Raw genomic sequence first — 12,225 nt, 5'->3', positions numbered from 1 at the left:
TATAGTTCCACTACACACCACATACATACACCCCATAACACATAAGAAAAATACTTTGCCATTTACAAAGGCAATAGCTCTAACTCAAACAAATGCGAGACTGGTTGCATTTCGAATGCTTGTTTAAAACTGGAGCCCTCTGATTGGCACAGGCAGCATTTACTCCTTTGGGTCATTCAGGTACTGTGGTACCTAGGCTGGTACCGTGGTACCGAAAGATTTGATTAGCTAGCCTCAACAAAATGCTGAAACATCCATTACAGGACTCAGTCCGCAAGTCCTGAATATTATTTTCAAAACACATAGAAGGAAGCAGGGTGGACATACCCTTTGACAAGAAACAAAAATAAATAAATAATTGAGACAGTGGTTACTGCGGTACCCAGCGCGGACCCGTGTGTGATACCACGACAACTATTAATTGGGAGTGCAGTACAGTAAATCATTACAAAAATATATATATCCAGCCCCACAGGAGTGGCAGCAAAGGACAGGCAGGAGGGTCGTGGAACCAAAGGGGCAGTGGTAGCAAAATGGATCAGGTAGGGAGGGAGAAGGGGCACACATATGGAGAATGAGGTAGGCAAAGGAGGGACAACAACGGAGGGCAGTGGCAGCACAACGGACCAGGAAGGGAGGGGGCAGGGGCATGCACATGGAAAATAGGGGGGCTAGGGGAGAGGGGCAGGGACTGCAATGGAGAGCAGTGACAGCACAGAGGCAATGTCCGTACAACATGCCAGGTGGGAGTGGCAGACACATGGAGAATGGATGGAAGGGGGGCAGACACGGCAACAAAGGGCAGTGGAACAACAGGAACGGGGCAGCACAACAGCACAAGGAGTGAGGGGCAAACAAAATGCACATAGACAACAAAGGGGGAGAGGCGCAGGGGCCAGAGGCAGCAACAGAGAGTGGCAGTACAGGACAGTGGCAGCACAACAAACCAGGAAGGGAGATTTCAGGGGCACATACATGGAGAACGGGAGATGGGGGAGGAGCAGCAACAGTGGACAGTGGCAGCTCAGGGACAGCACAACATATAGCAATACCCTTACTCCCCAGGGCCATTAAAAAACTTTGGCCACAGCAGAAACAGAGTAATCTCTGCCATGGTCAAACCAAAGGTCCGCCAACCCATAAATTGGGCAAGCGAACCGCTATATTGGCAGGGAGGCTACATGTCCAGCTGCCCAATTTAGATGGGCAGACATGTAGACATTTTTTACAGTCCATCACTGCCAGGCAAACCCTAATGTCCCACCAGCCCCGCCATGGAAGATGGGAGTATCATTTTTTTATTTTGAAAAAGAAAATTCCATTTTTCTTTTTCAAAATGGCGGTCGGCCATTTGAACAGTTCTCGCACTACTAGATGTCCGTGGATGATGCTTTGATCGTTTAGGCGCCGGTTTTTACTAAAAACTTTCAAAAGTCATAACTCTGGTTCTACTGATTAGAGTTTTGTTGTTTTTGTGTCAAATAGTTTTTTTACAATTTTTTCTATTTTTCTAAATTGGTGTGGAATTTTTCTTGTGCTGTATTTTCTCTTTATTGCTGTTTGCGTGCTGTGTAAATACTTTATACACTGCCTTTAAGATAAGCCTGACTGCTTTTTTGTGCCAAACTAGCCAGGGTTTTGTGGTTCACCGTGCAAAGGATTGTGGCTGTTTCTTACAGCCCAGTCAACCAACAACCCAATTTCTCACAGCTGCTATGGAGTGCTTGCTTTGCAGTGCATGATGATTATTTTACATCTCAAGAGTACACTGAGTTATCACACAATACATACTTTATCTCAAAGATGCACTGCACACAGAAAGCAATTATTTTTGGTTTTGTCAGTGCAGCAGGCAGTTTTGAACAGGCCTCAAAATACAAGCCAGATATATTGGTTAGCCAATGCTCCTTTTAACAGGGAGAAAAGATGACCTGCCGCTTGTACCTTCCCACTCTACCTACAAAAGTACCTTAAGTATGTGCATTTCTAATTTGTTTATTGTTATGGCAAGTCATTTGTTGCCATATTTTTGCTGTTAGTTCTTGTCTCATGTGACACCCACAACAGGAAGTGTCTCCAAAGTCCATTTTTGTTCAAAATTTCCAAAATACAAAGGTACATATGGGACAAAACCAACCACCAAAAGGAGACTTGGCAGCACTTGCCATTTCATGTCAAATCATGCTAAAGATGCCTCTGGTGCAAATAGTCATTTTCATATTTTCAGCAGAACATGCTAAATTAAGAAATTACCGTGTCTGTTTTTTTGTGTTGTTTGTCAATTAAGCTTTTGACAAAATGTCCTCATTCATATTACACAATGACAACTGATGATAGGCTGCTCTCGATAGAAGTTCAATGACAAAGTAATTAGTGTGTTGTATAGTAAATGTATACCACGTTGGCCAATTATGAGGAGCAATCTGCAACACAACATACATTCCAGGGAAGTGAGACATGCTATAATGGAGATCTGAGCTCACCTGTGAAGAAAATGTAATCAAACTTGTTCTCCAGCAGCTGAGTGGTTTCCTGGGGTCCTCCGCACACCACAGCAAAACATTCCTAAGGAGAAGTTACAAGAGAGTAGTATAAGTAATCACTGCTCTATGCATTGACAACAAACCTATGCAAAGACCTCGGCCCTAACTGAAAGATGACACTTCAGCTAAGTTATGGTAAAGATCTATAAACAGTCCCTCATCCCCACCCCCCAGGCACAAGCAGTGACCCTGTCATATGTTGCATAAGGGTTCTACCTCGAGCACACAAATCACTATTTACAGTCAAAGAAATGTTTTTATCATTCAAAAACATTGAGACAGTCTCTTTATGTTGTTCCAAATTTTCATTTTCTTTATTCCAATATTCACAGTTGAGTCTGTTTCGAAGATACAGCTTGATACAAAGATAAATTCAATGATAGCCTCCAAGATACAGCTTGATGCAATGATAAATTCACTGATAGCCAACACGTGTTTTTTCGTCTTGTGTTTTAGCACAAAAAGACTTCTTCAGGGCTGTGAACCCAAAGAGAAAGCAGTCAGTTACACTACAGTTTAGACACATAATTTCACTGTAGTCTATCCTACACCCATGATTAGCTTTCAAAGAGTGTCCATGACCAAAAAGATAGTCCTTCACCAAAAAGAAACAGCAGTCTGAGCAAGAATAGGGAAAGAACCTACACCACACCGAAAAAACAAGACTAAGGCACTTGAGTAGTCACCTGATTTGATCTTCAGTGTCTCTCACTATTAAACTATATCCGTCAATCTTGAAATATCACCTTATATTGGTGTATAAAACACCCCTGTAAATGTACATGAACACCTTCATTAGTTATCCAAGATGCCTTCCTCTATGGTAATTGTATATAACATTTCTAAGGTTAAATTCACCTTCTAACTTGCTACTAAAGTCCTTGCAAGTGAGGGGGTCAACAACGTCCTTGTGATTTATTAGAGGGAAAATCAAAGGTTCCACTGACTAAAATACAGAGAATAAAATTATATATACTGTGTATATTTATACACACTCATTGGCAATGCATTTAATAATGTAAGATCACCTGCCGTCACGATTAATATTTAACGCACTACACTATATGGTGATTGATTGTATATTCGCTCACCTGATTTATGCACACGGGAGTAAGATTTTCAATCAGACATGCGTTAAATCTCTGATGGTACAATTTTATAAAGTAGTTGAGCACGTGTTCATGACCTACAATGCATAATAACATAGCTGTCACAATTGAGCAGCGGCAAAGGTATATGGTCTCGAGCTGCCCCACACTGCTCACTATATTATTCATGTCATAACTAGAGTTATAGTATTCTCTATTCTTGTAACAAAACGATTGAAGTATAATTTTAAAGAGTTTCAGAGAGATAGGTGCTAGAATTAAGATCCATCATCTGTCAGGGGTTAAATATATAGGTACTCGATAATATGCCTACCTTCCCCTTATAATCGGATTATCAAAGTTAAGCATAAGGCACTACGGTCTCGGCTTGCAAAGTATTTCCTGGAGAGACTGTTACGTAACCATAAGCAATCCTAATCACCTACGTTAGAATGCAACTCTAAGTGCCATCTTAGAGTCGTTTAGTTTGAATATAATATATCCTCGTGACTCTTAATTTCTGAGTTATTCTTAAACAAACTAAGAGTGTACGGTACTATATTTATAATGTCATTTGTATGTACATATTAAGTGGTAATATTAAAAGAAACCTTTGTGTACATCGTATACTTAAATTTACCAATCATAAGTTCTACCGCTTTCAGTTCTTAACATAATGTTAATTTTATATTTGCAATACTATGCCTAATTATTCTCATTCCTGAGGTTAAAAATAAGTATTAGTAATTGTATTTTCCACGATAACCTTAATCTTTATCATCGTCAAAATTACGCCGCCAACCTAGATTAATATAGTTCACGCGAGTTTCAAATTATATTTTATATATATATATATAGTATGGTATTCATTTTACAGTAGCTGTTGTAAGTAAGTATTTTCACAATATGAAATAAAGTTCTCTTAACTATTATATACGCGGAGAAAATAATGTTTTCTCTGCATGGCGTTCAGTCAGCTAGCTACGGTCTTTAGCGTGGTGATAATTCTAAATGTACCATTCTATGATAGGCTCTTGTTATTCTATTTATCTGCTCAAAGTAATGGTAAACTCATATGCCATCGATAATCCTTATTGTTCTTGTAAACATACGCCCCATCTTAAAGTGGTAGAGTTTACACAGATTCTAAGTCTTAATCTCTGTGTATCTATTCTTATTCTAATCATTCGGTATGTAATATAATTTACAAAATGTATCCAAACTATTCAAAAGGTAAAAAATAGTACCTGAAACCAAGATCGACACCTTTGTGTGTATTAAGAGGGAAGGAAAGAAAAAAATATAAGTTTGAAGAAAAGTACATTTTTAAAGTAGAACAAAGTAGAAATGGAGAGAGAGAGGGAGAGGTAATACATATACTAATTATACAATCTCATTTTCTCATTTGCTTCATGTGACTATCTGAGTTACATAGTAATTTGCGTATTTAAAACATAATCTGTAAATGGATGATTTGAATATTGTTTCCTAATTGCACAACAATCATATGGACTAACCCAAATCAAATTACAGAGTCTCATTATAGATTTTCTTCCAAGAACATATGATGGCATATATAACAAATTTAGTATCACAATTTACGAACATCCTAATTGTATAGTCTCCAGTATTGTTATAGTTAAAGCGTTTCACTTTATCAACTGCCCGACTGCATGTACTGCATCGCCCACATCTGTAAAATCCTTTAAGGTGTTGACTTAACCAGTTACCATTGGCTTGTATACGGGGTTAACTGGGACTGATCATGTTGGCAAGCGTCAATCCTTTCCTAAATGTCAGGCTTGATGTCGTTGCCAGATAAGGTTGTAACGATTTATCTGATCTAAGTATATGCCAGTGTTTTTTCAGAGCCCTAAATAGTTTGTTACCCTCTGTACCGTAATTCGTTACTAATCGGATTAGCTTAGTATCTTGAGAGTCCTCTCTCTTAGAGACTTGCTTAAGTGTATTACTCCTCTTCAATTTGTATATTTTATTTGCATCATTATTCGCAACTTTACTATCATAGTCTCTAGTTGTAAATCTATTCTTGATATCTGCAATAGTTTCTTCAAATTCCCTCTGCTCGGAGCAATTCCTACGGGCCCTCACCATTTCTCGATAGGGAATGGAGTTAATTTGATTCTGAGGGTGACAACTTCCTGCATGTAGTAGGGCGTTACAACTAGTACTCTTGCGGTATATTCGAGTACATATTTTATCCTCTACAATATAAAGTTCAACATCCAAAAAAACAATTCGCTGTCTGTCAAAATGAGTAGTGAACTTCAGATTATATTCGTTGTCATTGAGATAGCTGAAAAATTCTTCTAGTTCAGTAACTGTACCTGTCCAAAGTAATAAGCAGTCGTCAATGAATCTCCTCCAGTAGTAGATATTATTGATCAACCGTCCTCCTTTTGTGCCCCAGATCCACTCCACCTCAAACCAACCCATATGGAGGTTAGCAAAAGACGGAGCGAATCTGGAACCCATCGCAGTCCCAAGTATCTGCCTATACCACTTTTAAAAAAAAAAAGAATCACATTATTTTACAATACAATCTTAGTCATTTCAATTAACATCTCAGTGTGTTCAAAATATTCCACAGCTCGTTTGTTAAAGCCATGACACCTAAATCATGCTATATATTAGTGTACAATCAGATCACATCTAAAGTCACTAAAATCATATCGGGTTCCCATGTGACTTCCTTCATTAGATTCAAAACATGTTTGGTGTCCTGCATATATGACGGGAAGTTATTCACATAGGGTCTCAAAAATGTATCTATAAATTGTGAAAGTTTTTCTGTAGGGCCCCCTATTTCCGATATTATCGGTCTGCCTGGTGGTCTAATGGGGTTCTTCTGTAACTTTGGCAGGGTATATAAACATGGATACCTTGGGTGCACAATTGATAGGTAGAGATATTCATCATAATTAATCAAACTTCTGTCATACCAGTTCTTCAGTTCCTTATTAATCTTTTCCATTAATCCTCTCATAGGATTACTGTCCAGTTTGTTGTGATAAAACCTCCTCAACATAGTCTGTTTTATTCATCATAACGATGTTCCCACCTTTGTCTGCCCTGCGTATTGTCACCTCTTGATTACTGGTTAACTCTTCAAGTGCATATCTCTCTGCCTTTGTAAGATTATCACATCCTGGAAAAATCCACCTAGTTTTCTTATTAGTGATAATCTTATCAAGTTCCAGGTTCATGGCTTTGTAAAAAACATCTATGTTGTTACCCGATGTTAGTTGGGGAGTCCACCTCGATTTATTTTTTAAACCACTCTCAATGCTTAAGTCTGTACTATGCTCTACATCTACTAAGCTCTACATCTTCCAAAGGTTTAGTCATAGTCCATGGGCCATCTTCATTTTCAGCTAGAGATAACAGTGTCTTAGTATTATATATGTCTTGTATAGTTAGGTCCCTGAGTTCTGGTGTAACATCATAACTACTAGACTTACTATGATTGGTTGAATGTATTTTTTAATTTCAATAATCTTACAAATTTGTACAGATCAATTTTGGTTGTATACCAATCATTAACTGTAACAGGATAAAATCCTAAACCTCTTTTCAAACCTGCAGTCACATCTGGAGCCAAAACTATACTAGACAAATTAATCTCCATCTTTTGCTAACCTCTATATGGGTTGGTTTGAGGCAGAGCAGATCTGGGGCCCAAAAGGAGGACAGTGGATCAATAATATCTACTACTGGGCGAGGTTCATTGACGACTGCTTATTACTTTGGACAGGTACTGAACTAGAATAATTTTTCAGCTATCTCAATGACAACTAATATAATCTGAAGTTCACTACTCATTTTGACAGACAGCAAATTATTTTGGGGATGTTGAACTTTATATTGTAGAAGATAAAATATGTAGTAGAATGTAACGCAAGAGTACTAGTTGTAATGCCCTACTACATGCAAAAGTTGTCTCCCTAAGAATCAAATTAACTCCATTCCATATGGAGAAATGGTGAGGGCCCGTAGGAATTGCTCCGAGCAGAGGGAATTTGAAGAAACTATTGTAGATATGAAGAATAGATTTACAACTAGGGGCTATGATAGTAAAGTTGTGAATAATGCTGCAAATAAAATATACAAATTGAAGAGGAGTCATACACTTAAGCAAGTCTCTAAGAGAGAAGACTCTCAAGATACTAAGATAATCAGTTTAGTAACGAATTACAGTACAGAGAGTAACAAACTAATTAGGGCTCTCAAAAACACTGGCAAATACTTATATCAGATAAAACATTACAACCTTATCTGATAACAACACCAAGCCTGACATTTAGGTAACTGGTTAAGCAAACACCTTAAAGGATTTAACAAATGTGGACGATGCAGATGGGCAGTTGATAAAGTGAAACGCTTTAACTATAACAATACTGGATACTATACAACTGAGATGTTCATAAATTGTGATACTAAATTTGTTATATATGCAATCATATGTACTTGTAAAAAAAATCTACATTGGAAGCACTATCAGATGTATTCGTGAGAGAATTGCTGAGCATTTCAGGGCACTGAAAAATGGTGATATGAGATATCCAATTGTTTCACATATTGTACAAAATGAACATGACAAAGCTGCCCACAAATTCAGTTTCCATGGTATAGATCATGTGAAAAATGACCTATGTGGTGGCAACAGGAAACTACAGTTGAGGCATAGAGAAGCAGTCTGGATTATGAAATTTAAGGCAGTAGAAAAGGGATTGAACATAGACAGCAAATTACAGTATTTCCTAGGCAACTGATACGTTTAATCTGTCATACTTTTTTACTGTTATGAACATTGTTAATTATCATGTATGAATATGAGCAAAGGTCTATAATTAGACTCTGTAATTTGATCTGGGTTAGTCCATATGATGGGTCACCAGTGACTTATATGATTTCCTTACCCTTGTTGTGCAATTAGGAAACAATATTCAAATCATCCATTTACAGATAATGTTGTAAATACTCAAATTACTATGTAACTACTAAGATAGTCACATGAAACAAATGAGAAAATTAGATTGTTTAATTAGCATATGTTTTACCTCTCCCCGTCTCACTCCATGTCTACTTTGTTCTACTTTAAACATGTACTTTTCTTCAAACGAATAATATTTTTTTCTTTCCTTCCCTCTTCATACACACAAAGGTGTCAATCTTGGTTTCAGGTACTATTTTTCACCTTTTGAATAGTTTGAATTCATTTTGTAAATTATATTACATACCGAATGATTAGAATAAGAATAGATACACGGAGATTAAGATTTAGAACTCTACCACTTTAAGATGGGGCGTACGTTTATTATGACAAGAACAATAAGGATTATCGATGGCATATAAGTTTACCATTACTTTGAGCAGATAAACTGAATAACAAGAGTCTATCGCAGAATGGTACATTTAGAATTATCACCACGCTAAAGACCGTAGCTAGCTGACTGAATGCCATGCAGAGAAAATAACATTTTCTCAGCGTATATTATAGTTAAGAGAACATTATTAAATATTGTGAAAATGCTAACTTACAACAGCTACTGTAAGATGAATACCATACTATATATATATAAAATATAATTTGAAACGCGCGTGAACTATATTAATCTAAGATGGCAGTGTAATTCTGACTATAATAAAGATTAAGGTTATCGTGGAAAATAAAATTACCAATACTTATTTTTAACCTCAGGAACTAGAATAATCAAGCATAGTATTGCAAATATAAAATTAACATTATGTTAATAACTGAAAGTGGTAGAACTTATAATTGGTAAATGAAGGTATACGAGGTACACAAAGGTTTATTTAATATTACCACTTAATATGTACATACACATGACATTATAAATATAGTTCCGTACACTCTTAGTTTGTTTAAGAATAACTCAGAAATTAAGAGTTGCGAGGATATATTATATTCAAACTAAACAACTCTAAGATGGCGCTTAGAGTTGCATCCTAACGTAGGTGATTAGGATTGCTTATGGTTACGTAAATTGGTATACATAGGAAGACAAAGATGGCGACCGCGGTGCACACCAAACGATTGGGATGCCCGATACGGAGTCTCCCAAAAGGTAAGGCATTTTTAGCGAAACTATTGTAGTTTTCTCAAGATTTGACCATATATTGAAGGTTAATTATTTATTTAACAAAATGTTTTTCTTGAAGTTTTATGCACATGTAACTTATTTCGAAGTTTAAAATCCGGACAGATAACAGTCTCTCCAGGAAATACTTTGCAAGCCGAGACCGTAGTACCTTATGCTTAACTGTGATAATACGATATAAAGGGGAAGGGGGGCATATTATCGAGTACCTATATATTTAACCCCTGACAGATGATGGGTCTTAAGTCTAGTATCTATCTCTCTGAAACTATTTAAAATTATACGTAAATAGTTTTGTTACAAGAATAGAGAATACTATAAGTCTAGTTATGACATGAATAATATAGTGAGCAGTGTGGGGCAACTCAAGACGATATACCTTTGCCCCTGCTCAATTGTGACAGCTATGTTATTGTGAATTGTAGGTCATGAACACGTGCTCAACTACTTTACAAAATTGTACCATCAGAGATTTAACGCATGTCTGATTGAAAATCTTACTCCATTGCGCATAAATAAGGTAAGCGAGTATACAATCAATCACCATTTTGTGTCGTGTGTTAAATATTAATCGCAACGGCAGGTGATCTTACATTATTATATGCATTGCCAATGAGTGTGTATAAATATACACACTATATATCATTTTATTTTCTGTATTTTAGGCAGTGGAACCTTTGATTTTCCCTCTAATAAATCACAAGGATGTTGTTGAACCCTTCACTTGCAAGGATTTTAGTAGCAAGTTAGAAGGTGAACCTTAGATATGTTATATACAATTACCATAGAGGAAGGCATCTTGGATAACTAATGAAGGTGTTTATACATATTTACAGGGGTGTTTTTATACACCAATATAAGGTATTTCAAGATTGACGAATATAGTTTAATAGTGAGAGACACTGAAGATCAAATTAGGTGACTACTCAAGTGCCTTCCTCTTGTTTTTTCGGTGTGGTGTAGGTTCTTTCCCTATTCTTGATCAGACTGCTATTTCTTTTTGGTGAAGGACTATCTTTTTGGTGATGGACACATGGATGTAGGATATACTACAGTGAAATTATGTGTCTAAACTGTAAATAGTGATTTGTGTGCTCTTGGTAGAACCCTTATGCTTTGTGTTGTATTCCCTCTTTCTGAAGGAATTTATGTGGTAGAATTGGTATCCAACCACTCTTCCCCCCGGAGCACCCCCCTAGACGTACACCTTTAATTCATACAGTGCCCTATACTTCAGTTGAGCGCCCAGAGTGTGGTTTTTTACATGATTACCAAGTAGATGTTGTCAACCCAGTCATATGTTCCACCGGCACAACTAAAATCAGAAGACTTTTCAAGATGGCCAAATATTGTGTTTGCCAGACCCTCCAGTTCCACATACAGTCAACAAGCAAAATGCCATCGACCATTTTGTAGAACAATGCCCTTCTTGTATGGTCCCCCCCACACTTTATGCCCCAATGATGATGGTAATGACTCTAAAAGTGCAGTGGAGCCTGCTGCCCAGGCCCCAATGCCAGTGATCTCTCCCTAAACATACATGATGTAGCAAATCAGTACTCTCAATTGGTAAGGACTGTAACCCTCTTATAAGTCTCCTAATAAAGTGGTACCAAGATTACCCAGGGCTTAGATGTTAAAGGGGTCACCAGGGCCTGAACCACTTTTTGTACCACCCTGAATGACCCAAGAGAACAGATGACATCAGGTGTGCCAATGCAGACTGGAGGAACAGTGCAAACGTCTGCAACTCGACTTAGCCCTCACCTTGAGTGGCAAAGTCAATACACTATCTTTAATATATGTCAGTCACCCCTAAGGTAGGCCTCCCAAGCCTAGCAGACAGGGCACAGTATATTAATGGTGTGGACATATACATGCAAGTTTATATGTTACTATACTAGGCCTTTCCATTAAGGAATACTATAAGTGATTAGCGGTCCATAGTATAACATGGGCTGGCACACTCGAGGTCGACAGCTATATTATAGTACCGCCGAATGTCATTATGTTTGGTATCAAAAAACATGCCTCTTCACCCGTGACATGATTTCCATGTAAGGGTTGATGTGCATTGCACCCAGGTGGCTAACTTAGATGTTGCCCACCTGGTTTGCCCAGCATTTCCTGTGCTCTGGCTGGCAGCTTGCAACTGCCAAACCCCAGACAGGAATCTGACCCACTGCCAGGCAGTGTGAATGATCCCAGGAGTCAGAACTAAAGGCCTGGCTGGGAAGGAGGTGACACCTCACTCCCTGAAAGGATGGCTAGTGAATTGGCACATCAAGGCAGTGAGCTTCAAAGCACGCCCCGCCTCTGATATGCATGCAGGTTGATTCCCAAAGGAAAAAGCACCCAGGCACATTTAGACCTGGACAGGTGGATAAATCAGTTAGTCAGAGGGCATACACCCCCAGAAGGCTGGCTGCACTCCTAGGGTGGGCTACATCA

The 12,225-nt window shown here is 37.9% G+C and overlaps 1 pseudogene across 1 annotated transcript in view; it reads right to left on the bottom strand.

Annotated features, from left to right (window-relative positions):
- The window catches only part of LOC146839544 (aldehyde dehydrogenase family 3 member B1-like), a 386,047-nt pseudogene that overhangs the window by 118,092 nt on the left and 255,730 nt on the right, over positions 1-12,225 (bottom strand). Inside the window, exon 6 of the transcript XR_014981105.1 lies at positions 2,484-2,565. The product of XR_014981105.1 is annotated as an aldehyde dehydrogenase family 3 member B1-like (transcript). The remainder of the gene's footprint in view (positions 1-2,483; positions 2,566-12,225) is intronic.

The sequence above is a fragment of the Triturus cristatus genome, chromosome 4_1, assembly GCF_964204655.1.
Source record: "Triturus cristatus chromosome 4_1, aTriCri1.1, whole genome shotgun sequence".
NCBI classification, from domain to species: Eukaryota; Metazoa; Chordata; class Amphibia; order Caudata; family Salamandridae; genus Triturus; species Triturus cristatus.
This window is presented reverse-complemented; position numbering and strand designations above follow the sequence as displayed.